Source organism: Podarcis liolepis (assembly GCF_965112155.1).
Source record: "Podarcis liolepis genome assembly, chromosome: 3".
NCBI lineage: Eukaryota > Metazoa > Chordata > Lepidosauria > Squamata > Lacertidae > Podarcis > Podarcis liolepis.
Window position 1 is genome coordinate 20,437,657 of NC_139557.1, and position 16,794 is coordinate 20,454,450.

The 16,794-nt window shown below is 42.4% G+C and overlaps 1 long non-coding RNA gene across 2 annotated transcripts; it reads right to left on the minus strand.

Moving 5' to 3' along the window:
- Window positions 1–11,564: 11,564 nt before the first annotated feature.
- On the minus strand, window positions 11,565–16,792 carry LOC310703442. 2 transcript variants are annotated; one of them, XR_014524121.1, is made up of 3 exons: window positions 16,456–16,778; window positions 15,810–15,933; window positions 11,565–11,721 (listed from the first exon to the last, which is right to left on the minus strand). It is a non-coding gene; the product is annotated as an uncharacterized lncRNA (long non-coding RNA). The 2 variants fall into 2 exon arrangements; XR_014524122.1 differs by lacking the exon at window positions 11,565–11,721 and adding an exon at window positions 12,587–12,669 and having other exon boundaries at window positions 16,456–16,792.
- Window positions 16,793–16,794: the final 2 nt, after the last annotated feature.

A 16,794-nucleotide genomic window follows, 5' to 3' on the forward strand; every position in this document is an offset into this window, starting at 1 on the left:
ATCGCACTGGACTGGGCATGTTCAGTTCTCATTGGCTTGTTTTGTTTCTCTCTCTCTCTCTCTCTCTCTCTCTCTCTCTCTCTCTCTCTCTGTGTGTGTGTGTGTGTATGGAAGCGGGGTGTTGTTCTCTTGAGGTTTCTTTTTTTTATGGCAATCTTCTGCAAACCTTGGTATTCCCCTGGGAATGTTGCTTCTTCCCCTCTTGCAAACTTGTTTTGGCTCCATTTCTCTTGACACTCACCAGCAGAGTTGAGAACTCAGAAGGAGTTATGATAGTTTATGTACTTAAAAATCTTATGATAGTTTATGTACTTAAAAATAGTGAATAGGGGAATCTGAGCCTCCCAGCTGGAAAAACCTCACCAAGTATGAATACGAGGTGAGTCTAGACCTGAGGTGGTGCTTGTACTACCTCATATTAGGATTTGCTCACAACCACTACTGCTGACTGCTAGCCCTCCCTGTTGCCCCTTTGTTTTGTCCCAAATTTTCTTTGTAATGCAGTAGAGCACTGATGGTAGTAGCAGTAGCATCAGCAGCCAGCAAAGTATATATCTCCCTCTCTCTCTTCCTTCCATTTCTGCTCTTTTCCTCTCTCTTTGAGACACAATGAATTCTGTAACAGCAACATTCCAGGTACAAGTTGCTCTTAGAAATGTAATTCACTTGAATTTGGCCAAGAAGCACCACATATTTGAATTCTGAATCGCAGAGTTTTAAAAATCTGATTGTAAATACAATGGAACCTTGGTTTTCGAACGTAATCCATTCCGGAAGACCGTTCGACTTCTGAAATGTTTGAAAACCCAAAATCAAAGGGCTCTGGGAATTTCAATTGGGGGGGGGGGGGAGAACCGTGCCTTGGAAGCCATTTGAGTTCTGAAAAACATTAAAAAACAGAAGCATTCACTTCTGGGTTTTCGCCGTTCAGCTTCTGAAACTTTCGACAGTCAAGACGTTTGAAAACCAAGGTTCCACTGTATATGCCAAATGGAAGCTATTTTCATACATTCATTTTAAATCAAGGCGGAGTAAGCTTAGCTGAAATTATAGCATGTTTTTAGTACGCTGAGGACTTTTTGGTACACTATGGCATGTAAGTGCTTCCCATGTCTGCTTTTTGCTATAAGTGGCGTGGTGTCATCCCCCAAAAGAAAGAGGGAAATAAAGAAAAATGTGTACATCTCACAGGGGAGATGGGCTAATTCCCTTTTCAGACTAGACAACATGTGTCAAAAAAGCTAAGGCCTGAGTCATGTGCATGTCTCCATGCCTCGTAGAAACTATTAAAATTTCAAAATTAACGAAAAGCAATTTCATGTTAGCAATTTGTACTTTTATCGGTTACTTTCTGTAATAAACGTTTAAGTATGTCTCTGTTTAAATTCTGGAATGAAAAGTAATATAGGATCAAGACAATTCATATTTCTCTTAGGGGAACTATGTCTGCAGCTGGGGCCAGGAACACTCATGTGCTTGAATAGCTGGCAAGTGCCACGGCTGGATTAATTGGTATGCTAACTATGCTACGAAGCAAGGCTCTAGATAAACGGGGGTCTCCGCTGCAGTTTAGTTATATGGGAGTTTTCTAAGGAAACTATTCGCTTTCGCTCCTCAGAGATTAATATTATCTTCACGATTTATTTATTTATTACATTTTTGTCTTGGCCTTCCTCCAGGGAGCTCTGAGCTGTGTACATAGCTGTCTTCCTTTCCTCATTTTATTCTCAAAGCAATGCTGTCAGTCATTGTCCCTAAGTCACCCAGCAGTGAGCTTTAGGGCTGAGAGGGAATCTGAATCGAGGACTCCCTAGTCTTAGTCAGACACTCTAACAGTGGATGTGATGGGAGGAAGAAGAGAAAGAAGAGAAAGAAGAGGAGAAACAGATGAGAGGGAGAGAGAAGGGGGAGGAGAGAAAGAGGAAAATAAGAGGAGAAAGATAAGGAATGGTGGAAATGACTCACAGAACTGTAGAGTTGGAAAGGACCCTGGGGATCATCAAGTCCAACCCTCTGCAAAGCAGGAATATGCAGCTGTCCTATGTGGGAATCAAACCCGCAACCTGGGCATTATCAGCACCAAGCTCTAACCAACTGAGCTATGGCTGCCACCTTTGGCTTTAGTCCCACCCACCTCTGCTATAGGGACGCGGGTGGCACTGTGGGTAAAACCTCAGCGCCTAGGACTTGCTGATCGCATGTTTGGCGGCTTGTACCCCCGCGGCGGGGTGCGCTCCCGTCGTTCGGTCCCAGCACCCAGTAGCGTAGCGTGGGGGTGCAGGGGGTGCCGGCCGCACCGGGCGCAACATCTGGGGGTTAGGGTTAGGGGGCACAAATCCACGGGTTAGGGGGCGCAAATTACTTGCCTTGCCCCGGGTGCTGACAACCCACGCTACGCCACTGCCAGCGCCTGCCAACCTAGCAGTTCGAAAGCACCCCCGGGTGCAAGTAGATAAATAGGGACCGCTTACCAGTGGGAAGGTAAACGGCGTTCCGTGTGCTGCACTGGCTCACCAGATGCAGCTTGCCACGCTGGCCACGTGACCCGGAAGTGTCTATAGAGTGAGATGAGCGCACAACCCTAGAGTCTGGCATGACTGGCCCAAACGGGCAGGGGTACCTTTACCTTTACCTTTACCTCTGCTATATGCCTCCAATAAATTGTCCCCTGCAGAATGTGGCCATTGATATAATCCCCTACCGGTCCTACACAAACCACTGTACAACATTCTCTCTCTCTCTCTCTCTCTCTCTCTCTCTCTCTCTCTCTTAAAGAAAAAACCATCCCCTCTCACAGCAAGAGCTTGTTGTGTCCTAGAACACTGAACGTTAAACCCAATGGTGTCCTTCCATTTGAAGAAGGGGGTTTGATCCAGCAGAGGCCTCGACTAATGAAACGGAGGAGGTGATTTTCATACATTCTCAGCCACCACCGTGGCATCCTCTCCATCGCAATGAAAATCAGAATGGCAGGGTGGATGAAATCGCCTTCGAAAGTCCACAAACGATGGATGCTACTGGACACAACCTTAAGCCTGCAATTCTATGCACACTTACTTGACATTAGGGATGGATCCGTTAATGCCAAGGTGTCATGGGCAACTTACACCCGCCCCGAGCAACTCCTCAACACCTTCCACATGCGCTGGGAGAGGAAGATTTTGGGCATCGTATGGCAGGGCAGTCTCAAACAAAGAAGTGCTCTTCCAAGTCCATGTTTGCACTCCTGTCTCAGCGATGTCTATGCTGGCTTGGTCAAGTATTTATTTTTATGTTTAAAACTATTCATCCAGGGGGACTGAACTCTGAATTAGACCTCAATTGTTTTATTTGATTATCTGTATCTTTGCTGTTAATTTGTACTGTGTCTTTAAACTCGGTTTCCTTGTTACTAGCATCACCTGGGGTTGGCTATATATATTTTTCAAAAAAAATGTTGTTAGTAACAGTGACTACATAATCACATGAGCACTGTTCCAGAGTATTTTTCATTCTCGTGTATATAATATCAATTCAAAAAAAGATTGGGTATGTAACTTTTTTATATTACAGTTTATAATTTTTACACTATTTGAAGTTGTTTTATGCATGTGCAGGTCATCGTTTGAATGTTTTATTTTGAGTTAATGAAGAAATTACATATCTTTCTACTCACGAGTGTTGAACTAATTGGCTGATGAAGAATTCAGCGAAACAGTAGCTGTTATCCGGAAACACTGTTCAGCAGAGTTCAGAGTTGGACATCAGAATCGGACATTTGCTGATTATACAAAGCTTCACAGCTTTTCTCCACTGGGTAAAGTCTGGCACTGTGATTCATTTAAGGACTTTCAGAGACTTTCAGAGACTTCAGTTTGTTAGTTTTGATGTTATGAATTAGTCCATAATTTTTTTCACATTGTAATTGTTTCTGGCCATCGTGTTCCTTTTGATATTGTAGGCTTGGTCAAGTACACAGAATGGAGGGTGCCAGGATCCCCAGGGTTGTGATCTATGGGGAGCTGGCTTCAGGCACCAGGCCTATTGGCAGACCAACGCTGTATTACAAGTTGGCGGTTAGGTATTGGTTTAGGGGAATGTGGGGAGGGGAGGTGTGGCCATCACCTGCCCCTCCAATGAATAGGGTATTCCGTTAAAGGAATCCGGGGGTCTGGATCTCGTCCGAAGCCCAGAGAGGAGTTAGGGCCATACCAGGACCCCCGGGAACCCCAGGGGTGAGCACCAGTCTATATACATTGATGGAGCTCCCCCTGCTGGTTGTTTACCCTTCCAGGCTTCCTGCAGGGTGGGGCAGGTGCCAGATATAGTTTGATACCAATGGCTAAACCAATACCAGTCACATTTGTGTATTTTAATAAAGTTGTGGCCAAAATTTGCCCATTAACATTTAAACTAAATTCTGCCTCCACTGTGTCTCTATTTCCATGGGGGATGGGTTTGGGGGCTTGAAGCACAAAGATGCCTGCAAGTGTCACAGGAAGGCTGACGGAAATAATCCCACCGTGCGGGAATCCGTTGCAGGGGCCACAGCGCCTGGTGATAATCAATGCGGTTGTGTATCCACAGCAGTGACCAGAGGAGGAATGACAACAGGGAGGAGCCCAGAAAGAAGAAACGCCATGGCACAACTGAATCAGCGCAACGGGGACTCCTTCATCTGCCCCAGCTGCAACAAAACATGTCTCTCCCGTATTGGTGTTTACAGTCACAGCAGGTGCCCTAACTCTCTGACAGTCAGGGGCGTAACTAGCTGGAGCAGCGGGGGCGGGTCGATCCAGCCACAGGGGCGTCATGGGGACCCGCACATGGGGATGCCGCAGCAATCCATTTCCAGCAGTGTGGAGCCCCAAGCCACTGCTTCACTCCCAAGAGTGGCTCGGGCGCGTGGCTCAGGTGCGCTGCAGGCCAGGCCCCGCGGGAAGTGCCACTCCCTGCAGTGTCCCATTTTGTCACACACACCCCAAGGATGACACCCGGGGCAAGCTACACACCCCTTCCTACACCCCTGCCGACAGTTCGACTTCACTCCCGAAGGCACACGCCTCCATAGTTTCCCAAGACAAACGATTGCCAGCCAACCATTCTGTAGCTTTGACTAATGTATAGTTTTGCAAGCAATTTTCCCTAATACAGTCATACCTCGGGTTACAGACGCTTCAGGTTGCGTGTTTTCCGTTTGCTCACTGCGCCAAACCCAGAAGTACCGGAACGGGTTACTTCCGGGTTTTGGCACTCGCACATGCGCAGAAGAACTAAATCACGCTTTGCGCATGCATAGAAGCGCTAAATCACACTTTGCACATGTGCAGAAGTGCCGAATCGTGACCCGCGCATGCACAGACGCAGCACTGCGGATTGTGAATGTGCCTCCCACATGGATCACGTTCACAACCCAAGCGTCCACTGTATAATACATTTTGCATGCTATTTTCCCTAATATATTCATTTTCATGCACACTTTTCCCGAACATATGCATTTTTTGGAAACATTGTTTCAAGAACTCCACTGCAAATTCAGACAAGTGCAGATTTTAGTCTGCGTATTGGTCTGTGTATTGTTTTGGAATTGTGAATCTGGTAGATGCGCCTTTAACTGCTAATTTGATTGATTTTCTGGGACTAGGCACAGCTGAACTCGGTGGGTCTTACTTTTATTTAACAAAATTTATATACTGCTTGGTTGTAATGAAACCTCCAATTGGCTAAACATCAATAGGAGTGCACAGTCCATCAATATGCCGAGTGTGATATCTATACTCTCATCTAGGAAATGCTGATACAGTCGTACCTTGGAAGCTGAACGCCTTGGCACTCGTACGTTTTGGCTCCCGAATGCCACAAACCCAGAAGTGAGTGTTTCAGTTTGCAAATGTTCTTTGGAAGCCGAACGTCCAACACGGCTTCTGCAGCTACCAATTGCATACAGGAAGCTCCTGCAGCCAATTGGAAGCCGCGCCTTGCTTGTCGAACATTTTGGAAGTCGAATGGACTTCCCGAATGGATTCCGTTCAGCTTCCAAGGTAAGACTGTACATCAGTTGAGCAGCAGCTGGCATTAGATTGATACATCTTTTAACAAGTTAAATAAAAGATTTGAATATTGGGTGAATTCTACTTTCTGGACCACAAAAAGCAAACGAGCCTTTTAGCTTTCTGGCCACTTACAACTAATTATGAAGTAATTACTCTTGCAAGCATGAATGGATTGCAAAACCATCATTCCTCTAAGTAAATTTAAACAGCACCCTTGATCTATATCAGGAAGAGTTCCCCCTCCTTCTTTAAGTAATAACACATTGCAGGGAAGCTTTCCCCTTCCATCTGTTCAAATGGAAACATGTGGTATTAGAGTTCTAATACCATGCCCTTGGTACAGATATACCTTAGAGACTTCTCTTGGAAAACTTCGTAGTTAGAGAACAATTTGCGGGCAGTTAATTCACTCCCTTGTTGAGGACTGCATTCCCTCGAGTTAAATGTGCTATTCTGATGGTAACGGTAAATTAAATGAACCAACATGTGATCACATTTACATAATATGGTTCTTATTTTCACAGCAAACGCATGATCATCTGGCAGACAGTAATCGCAGAATGGAAGAGAATCCTGCATACTTCCTGTCGGTGTTCTGTGTAGGCTTAGTGCAGAGAAACTAGATGCCCCGGGATCATTTCGGTGAGGGTCCTATTCTTCCCCAATTCATAAACCCAAAATCAAGTCACAGAACCAAGATGAAACATCAGCTTCTGCAATATGCAGCCATCAGATTGCTCGTGGGACCCAAGTCAGAGCATATCACCTGTACCGGTTGCTAGTATGTTTCTGGGCCCAATTTAAAGTGCTAGAGATTGCTTTTGAAGCCCTAAAGGGTTTGGAAACAGGTTATCTTAAGGATCACTTGTGCCTGTATGAATCTGCTGAGGCCTTGAGATCAGTTGCAGGGATTAGCAGGCACAAGAGACAGGGGCTTTTTCATGGTGGCCCAGTCACTGTTGAACTTTCTCCTGTAGAATGTGTATCTGGCTGTGGCTCCCCCTCTGGTTGTGTTCAAATGAGCTTTAAAAGCTGCTTTTTAATTGAACGGAACAGAAATATTTTGAATTAAAGATGTAACGTGGCTCAGACCAGCTACTTCATTTAAAAACCAAGCTGTCATTGATGGCCGCCCAACTTAGAGTGCTTTGCAATAATTCAAACACAAAGTTATCAAAGTGTGGAGTACTGTGGCCAGGCTGTCTCTGTCCAGAAAGTAGCAAACCAGTCATAGCTTGGAAAAGAAGCCAGTGTAGGCACATTTTTCCAATGGAAATAGGGATGTCCTCCTCCTCCTCCTCCTCCTCCTCCTCCTCCTCCTCCTCTTCTTCTTCTTCTTCTTCTTCTTCTTCTTCTTCTTCTTCTTCTTCTGTTGTTGTTGTTGTTGTTGTTGTTGTTGTTGTTGTTGTTGTTGTTGTACTATTTATACTCCACCCATCTGACTGGGTTGCCCCAGCCACTCTGGGAGGCTTCCAACATATATAAAAACATAATAAAACAATAAACATATCAGAATTTCCCTATAGAGGGCTGTCTTCAGATGGCTCGAGGATCAGATAACTCCATAACCTCCAACATGAGGAAAACATGAGGAAAACAAGGACATCCTATGGAAAAGTGGGACATTCCAGGATCAAATCAGAAACTGGAACGGCTTCTGTAAATCTGGGACTGTCCCTAGAAAATAGAGACACTCGGAGGGTCTGCATCAGAAAACACAAAACAATAAGCTCTCCCCAAGTGTATATTTACCATTAATGGTCCACTCTGCATTGAAAAACTGAGCAATCATTTTTTTAAAAAAACAATTAAGAGCTCATCTTTAAACAAACAAAATGTGTGTGTTTACAAGGCAGTACAGTTGCCTCAGCGCAGCTTATTGCTGGATGTTAGTATGCACAGTGGAGTATCTTCAAACTGATGCAGTCTGGAATATTTTTGCTAATTGAAGTTGCAGCCTTTTAAGGTTACGTGTGGAACTCATCTTCAGAATTTTGATTTTGATTAAGAACTGCTCTTGTTGTGCACTTCCTTCCATTCCTGTAGTAGACCTCTAACAGGACTTTCAGATTTCTGCTGCTTTCTAATTCAAAATATGTGTTGCAAGCACAGGCTTGGCACCAATGAGACCTCAGTAACTCTTTACCCTTACATTCTCTGGCAAGCTTGACTCTAAATCCCTGTGGATCATCATATTGTAAAAAGAACATAATATACATTGAAACTATTTTTACAACTGTCATCTTAACATCCGCTATTTTTCTGTGCTGATAGAACTCCATAACATTTTCAGACTGGCGAGTGGGGAGAAATGAAAATACAATATGTAAATATTCCTGCATTTCAAGAAGGAAGGGAGAGTCCTGAGCACATTCAAATTATCCTTTCAATGGAAATATTTTTCAGAAATATAAATGACACATGAACATAAGTGAAAACAGGCCAAAGGATTATTTCATGAACTTAGCTCTTGGGGCTAGGAACAATTGCTGAAAATACTTATAATACCAAACCTTTGCGAAGAATCTAAATAGAAAGGTGCTTACAATAGATATTTCCTCTGTTTCTTTTTAATCGATGGCTTGCGTGTGTGTTAGATGAAGCACTGTTTTAATTCCAAAAGCCCAATTGCTTTATATATATATAAAACAACTGGGCTTTGGGTATTAAAATAGTACTCATTTAACATTCTTGAAGAGAATAGTCAAGCAAATAGAGAAGTTGGAAAAGCCACATGTTTCATGAAATCAAATTGGAAAGTTAGTTTGCAGTTTCATTCCCAGGATATAGGCTCCCTTTTTCTGCTTTATGAATAGCCCATGTTCATATGGGGCAAAAACTTCCACCATCTACTACGTCACTCTCTAGAGTTGTTCCACACAAGTTACGTGCATCTGTCATGTGCTGAATTGAGCTTTTTGATCCACCATCACCAAGTAACACCTAGAACAGTTTGTGAGAAACTAGTATTAAATTAAAATAAAAGTGTGTGCTTACAGGTAAACAGATACCAGTGTGCATGCCCATAATGACCTCAGGGAAGGCCAGCCCACCCATGAAGTGGCATGAAGTAGCTGCCTCGGGCAGAAGAAGACCCCAAGGGACCACCCTCATGGATGCCTCCTGCCAGTCCTCCATCTCTGCCAGAGAAGCGGTGCCAGGATAGGTGCTGATTTCCTGCTGGTTTCCTGCAAGATCTTGTGGGATCTCATCAAAGTCTTGCAAGATGGCCTGCATTCTGCCCAGGCCTGCATGAGGAAACGAAGCAACAAGGAGCCTTTCACTTGAACAACTCCAAATCCTTACCTAGTTTGGAGTGAGGCATTGCTAATTTTTATTTTTGGACTGCTCTATTGTGCAAGCGTGGTAGATCACAAAAGGTGTATGTGCACATAGAGACAAATAATCATGGATCTCAGCTTTCCTGTCCTGGAGCAGCACACACATATGTACGTCTGCTGTTTTGTGCAAATCTGGTAGATTTATGGTTCACCCAAAGCTGAACTGCAGTTGGGTCTTGACAATGTTTTGGTGGCTGCTGAAATCTGCAAATTGAGGTATGAGACCTTCCCCCCCAGAAGCTACTCTGCAAGTAGGTAACACTCAGCAACAATGGCTTGACTGCACAGTTTGTGCACCAGGAAAATACAAAATCTAGGTCTGTCTATTGAAGCTCCATTCTTGCCTCTTCCATGGACTTTCCTAGATATTCATGCTGGAACTAGCATTTACAGTAGAATCAACACACTTCTTTTTACACCAAGAAAAGAAAGAGCATTTTTATGTGACTACAAAATACAAACCTACTGGAATTCTAGGCATTGTAAAGCATAGGACTGATAACTATCTAACACATACTTGCTGGATCTGCTAAAGTTCCTTTTGAGCTTCACAGCAACTTTTATAACTGCAGTCATTTCCTCTTATTTATTGCCATTCTGTAATTCCTCATGTAATTGCTTTTGTGGTAATAACTTTGTCCCTTCTTTCCTGGATATTAACACTTGGGTAAGGTATTTAAAGAATGTCACAACTAAGAAAAATGGGTTAGAAAGTCAATAAATGAACTTTCCCATATAATTGCAAACCATATCTATACAGAGTTGGGATACAGGCCAACTCTGGCCTGCTTCAAACCTCAGCGATACGTAAAGTCCTACAGAGATGCTCAGCCATGGGCCTATCCACATTGTTGTTGTTGCTGTTACCCCACCCATCTGACTGGGTTTTCCCAGATACTCTCCTTTGTGCAGGATTTGGGAGGAGCATAGGTTGCTTACAATCGTTTTTGTGAGTGACTGACATCCATTTTGTGTCCATTTGCTATTGGTTGTTCTGCATAACCTCCACAGGAAGTGTTTCCATCTCAGAGGCGGGGAATATCTGTCCTGTAGGCTAATCCTGGCCTGCCAGGAGGTCCAAGTTGGCACACAAGGCCGTTTTCCCCAAAACCAGGCCCACCCACCCATGAGTTGACACCACTCATGACATCAGCTGATGGGTGTTGTGGTGAAGTTAAATCCTGCATTAGCTGCACACCGTTGTTCCCAGCAGTGAACAAAAGTACACAGCCAAACTAAACAGAATTTCACCCTTGCTCCTGAGTTAGGAAGGGGGTTGCATTACAACTCCCTGCTGAAACAGAGATTTCCCCACATTATTTTTGCAGAGGTTCCCATGCAAAGCTGCATGGGATCCCCTCCTACAACAATGGGGAAAAGCCTCCCTTTTTGCAGATGATTCTGAGGCATGCCTCTCCCTGATTAATATATGAAAAGTTTATATATATACCATATGACCTTTAAAGCCCTAAACGGCCTTGGTCCTGTATACCTGAAGGAGCATCTCCACCCCATCATTCAGCCCAGACACTGAGGTCCAGCTCCGAGGGCTTTCTGGCAGTTCCCTCACTGCAAGAAGAGAGGTTACAGAGAACCAAGCAGAGGGCCTTCTTGGTAGTGGTGTCCACCCTGTGGAATGCCCTCCCACCAGATGTCAAGGAAATAAACAACTATCTTACTTTTAGGAGACATATGAAGGCAACCCTTTTTAGAGAAGTTTTTATTCAGACGTTTAATTCTGTATCATGTTTTTAATATTCAGTTGGGAGCCACCCAGAGTGGCTGGGGAAACCCAGCCAGATGGGCGGGGTATAAATAAAAAATAAATATATTATTATTATTATTATTATTATTATTATTATTATTATTATTACAGAGGTGCCAAATTTTCCCCAAGAAATCCAAAATGAAATGTCCTTTTCTTTCTGGATTGCAAGTAGACAATAACTTGATCCCTACCAGTTGTTACTTTCTTGTTTATTTTAGTATTACTGCTCTTCTGGTCACCTATATATACTGAATATCTTACATACACTAACATTTTTTGTTTGTTTGAATATTTCTAAGCCAAATCCCAATTTGTTGTTTTCTGCCTGTAGTTTTTTTAAATATATATATTTATTTTTCCATTTTTTCCATTTACAATATTTTAACAACAAAAATTAAATCTAAGCAAATTCAACCATAAGTTTCACCATCTCTGCGTACTCCATCTGTTTTAATTGCCAATCATCTTTCGTTGGAACTGCTTCTTCTTTGCATCTTTGGACACATGCCATTTGGTCAGCCATGGTGGCATCCATAAATAACTTTTTTCTGATCTTTAGGTAGTTCTTCTGCAATTATACCTAAAAGAAAAGCTTATTTTCAACATTTTTTATATTCATTATATATCATTTCCCAGAACGCTTTGCTATCTTACACTTCCACCACATATGAAAAAGGGTGCCTTCCTTCTCTTATTTTCTGTCTGTGGTTTTAAGTTCTCTGGTATTCTGATTCAAAGCCTGCTGAAGTCAATATGAATCTTAGATCACATCCCAGCTTTCCGAACTATTCTGTTGGTGTCGATGTCCCCTTCCTGATTAGATTTGTATGGGTAACTCATTAACATGCTACTTCGTCCTTACACGCTGCTTTGGCCTTCCAGATTAGAAAGGAAAGTGTTAAGCAAAATTAACCCCATGGTCTTCTTCTATTTCTCCACCAGAGTCTTCCCCACTCAGTCTCATAACTAGTCATTTCTGTGCCCAAGGCTCCCAAGACAGAGAGACACTGGGAAGGTCAACTGTTCACACTTTTAAAGAATCTGGGGTACTATGAGCTAGAAGAATGAAACAAATGTCAAGCTTGTACTGCTGAGGGCCTACGCACCCTGCTCCTGCTGTTCTGCAGTCAACCAGCCAGCTCAGAAGTTACATAAAAACCTCACGGCTGCTTCTGTCCAATAAGTATCAGGCTCTCTCCAAAGCCATGTGTCTTTGATGTTTCTCCTGCCCGCCCACACTGCTGGCAATGTATAATAGCTGGATGTGATTGGCTGTGTTAAGTTACACAGGCCGAGAGCCAATGAGAAAATGCAATAGCAGTGCCACTCTGCCCGGCCAGCTGCCATCCCTAACACTTTGAGCATGCAAATGACTGACTTTGTAATCTGCCACTCTGAAAACATGTAACTATGCTAGACAGAAGATGAATCACTGGACAGTTTTATTTTATTTGAATGACTTTCAATATATTGCATTCTTTTTGATGCTCACTTTCACCATTGTGCAAGCTGAGCCAGTGCTGGTAGCCTATGAGAGAGAGAGAGAGAGAGAGAGAGAGAGAGAGAGAGAGAGAGAGGATACTTATAGCTTGCCATTTATCCCAAAGGATCACAGGGTAGTGTACAAAAGGTATAATACATAAATACAGTGTTGTTGTTATCCATCCATCCTTCATAGGGCACAAAACTTTAAAGTACAACATTAAAAGTGGTTTAAAACAAACTACAAAAAGATGATGGACTATATAGAACTTGCTGAACTGACCAGGAGACTCCGAGACCAGAGAGAAGAGATGGTGGAAGAAGACTGGAAGAAGTTGAAGGGAATATTTGAAAAAATATGTTAATATTTAAACCTTAGAATAGCTTTGGAAGTGGATATAGGCTGTAGGGTTAGAAGCAGAAGATAGGGAATTTTAAAATAGTATTATTTGTAAGTGATAAAATGTGAAGTTATTTTAAGTGTGATAAAAAAAAGATGGTTAGAAATTATGATATATGTAAACTGCTAAAGATGAAGTAAAATGGAAATCAGATAGGTGGAACTTGGGGAAGCCCACTTCACAATGTTTAGAAAAATAAGGATATGACAAAAATTTGTTCATATTGTTTCTCTTTTCTGTTTGTGTTTTTTATTTGTGTTTTAAAATGAATAAAAAAATGGAAAAAGAAGAAAAAACTACAAAAACAAAAGGCAAGTGGTCCCTAAAACCAAGAGTGGTCCCTCTTCACCATTTGCCAAAAACTTTATAGTGAAGATACCAGATGACCTGTACAGGCTACCACAGAGAATGCCCTCTCCCTTGCTGCTGTCACCACCCAAGCTTCTGAGGACAGTGGAACTACCAAGAGGTACTGGCAGAGGAAGGGGGCAGGGGGAGTGCACCACCCCTGCACCATCGGGGAGGGGGGGTACCATCACGGCCGCCCCCCAGACACGCGCCGCACCCCCCCCGAACCATGCCAGGTACCACATCCCCGCGGAAGGCGTGCCACGCCCAGGGGATGCACGTCACACCCCCTGGGATGCGCGCCAGTCATGCCCCTGCCTGATCTCCGCTCCCACCACTGCCAAGAAGTCTCCCTCTGCTGATCTTAACACCAGAGATGGTTTGTATAGAAGGAATAGGTCTTTCAGATATTTTGGACCAAAGTCACTGAGGGCTTTAATATGAGCATCCTGAATCGGGCCCCAAAAAGAACTGGCAAGCTATGCAGCTATTTTAAAACAAGGGGTTATACAACTCCAGTCTGCAATCTGGCCACTGCATTTTGGACCAGTTGTTGTTTCTGAGTTATCTTTCAGGGCGGCCTTAAACGTATTACAATGCAAAAGATATTACAACATTACAATCATCCAGTGTGGAAGTTATCAGAGCATGGAGTACATTGGCGAAGTCATTTCTAGGCCATAGTTGGAGAACCATCCAGAACTGGAAAAAGGCACTTCTGGTTACTGAGCTCACCTGAACCTCCCCAGGGACAGTGCTGGATCCAGGATCACCCACAAGTTTTTTTGTTATTTTTTTAATGATATTTATTGAAAATTTTAGAATTACAAAAGAAAACAAAGAAGAAAAGAAAGAAAAAACAAAGAAAAGACAAACCACAATCCAACAATACAAATTAATAAAAATCAAGATCAAAAAATAACACAACACAATTTAAAAAAAAATGTCACAAACATTTAAAAACAAATCCAATATTCTCAACTCTCCACTGTCATTACCTTCTTTCTTTGACCTCCTCCTCCCATTTTTGTAACCTAGTTGTTAATTGTCGCAGCAAATCCTTTCCATATTTCGTAATATTCTGTCATTACTTTACCTTAATCTATTTTAATCCTATCTTATTATGAAAACCTTAAAGCTTAAAACTTAAATCTTATTTTTATCAATTTCTCATGACCATGGTATTCTTACATAATTCTTTAATCATTTTTACTAGAGCCAAATAATTTCATTTCAACATCTTTCTAACATTCATCAATTTTATAAAGCATAATAATAATAAAAAGATTAACAATCCAATCTTCATCCAGCATCTCTTCCTCCTGGACCCGGGTTTTGTCAGTCTTTCTACAGGATCACCCACAAGTTATAAACCCGCTCTTTCTAGGAGGGTGCATTCCCATGTGTTTGGCATCAAGCACATTTTCACTAGACAGAGTGAGATGGCTGAATTATGGTGGTGGAGAACAGTGGTGAAATGATGGAGAAAAGAACTGTGTATCACACACAACATGCCCTGGGTCTTCTCAGCTAAGCTAGACTGATGCCCTTAGTAGGCCTGTCCTTTCCCTAGAGTTGAAGGAAGTCCTGTTTGCCTTCTGCTCACAGAAATGTGTGTGCACATATGCAACGTTAACCTTTGACCTGAGCAGCAAAATGTCTTGGGCTAGCCCTGAAGCCATGGCACCATGATTATAGTTGTTTATACTTATTTATAACCGCAATACGATGCTTTTATCCAAGCAGGTTTAAATCAATTGATTGTTTTCCTCCACTGCTGTTAGTCACATGAAAAAGGTGTGGAATATGACCTGTAATAGCTTCGAGTATCCCAAAGCCATTAAAAAAGGCTGCCAAGCAAACAACTGAGGTATAGGAAAGCCTAGAGAAACCATCCTCTTTTCATTTGAGCCAACACAATAGCATTGCTATAGCATCACACTATTGGCTTGACATTACCAATCAGCCATTGGGGTGGCGGCCAGCAAGGACCTTGGATTCGGTCCTCAAATCTCCCCAAAGAGGTGTTTAGAGCAGTCAAAACCTAACAGTATTTACCATCTGTTAAGGAAAGCCTATCTGGACTTCTTCCAGTGAGATCCGCATTGCTCATCGCAGCCTTGGCTTCTGGAGTTCTTTACCTCATATCACACCTGCTCTGTGGACGTAGGTTGCCCTCGCTAGACCAGCAGACATATCTCATTGCAACTGCACGCTTAACTGATGAGAAGTTTTGGCAATGTTGTGATTTAAATTGATCTACAGCAACATTAAATGTAACATTGGGGACATGTAGGCCTGTTGTCTCAAATAACTTGCGAATAACATTTCCTGCAAATCAGTGCGATTACTTCAGAAAACATGGTCTGAGAAGTCTGGCTTCCCTTTATGCTCCAGGTATTTTTTTTAAAATCACTTCCAAGAAGCCCCAACTAACCTGATTAGAATGAGCTCATTCATATTATGTAATGTTGATATGATCATGACAATGCAGAGAAAACTATGTCCATATTGATATATCTCAGCCAGAATAATTAGGTTGCTATCCAGTCCATAATTCTCTGTTGGAGGGAGAAAAAACCCACAGTCATAATCATTCTTAAAGCTGATATGCTCCTAAAGTGAAACACTTTGCCAAATGTTAAATTAATTCAATTGGGGAATTTTTAAATGCTCTGGAATTCATAACAATTATTCTACAAACTTTCAGCAAGAACAATAGAATGCTTCATACTGTGCAAAGATATATATTTTAGGTAATAACTATAGTAATATTTGCTTGTAATAATGAATCCCAATTTTAGGATTTGCAAGATTTACAGCTATAACAGAGAGAGAGAGAGAGAGAGAGAGAGAGAGAGAGAGAGAGAGAGAGAGAGAGAGAGATTTGTGCGTTCAGTATGCTGATAGGATTTGATTTACATATATGTCTTAAAGATTCAAGCCTGCTTTGAATCAAATGACAGTTTGATGTCAAACATGAAAGCAAATGGGTTGACATAGCCAGTAGCACCACAAGTGGCAATGAGCTGTGTCTTACAGGGAAAATCTTTGAAGAGGACTGCATTAAAAGGGAGACCAACCATTTTTTAATACAAGAAATAGATTTCCCTGAAGCATATGATGAGACATGCATAGCACTAAGTAAGCTGTTCTTCCCATTCATCCTACTGCCCCATATCTTAAAGGCAGATATAAAAAAATCGGGTTTCAAAATTCTCAACCATTGCTGAGAGGTGAACCAGGTTAACAGGAGAAATACTGCATGTGAGCAAAGTATGGTTTTCACAGGACAAAGGGAGCAAATTTCTTCTAGGGAACCTTGGGTTGATAAGGAGCTTTCTTGGGTTTCTTCACCACCCTTTGTCCCCAACATTGGGCAGAGAAGATAACACACAATCTAAGGTGAATTCTCAGTTCAC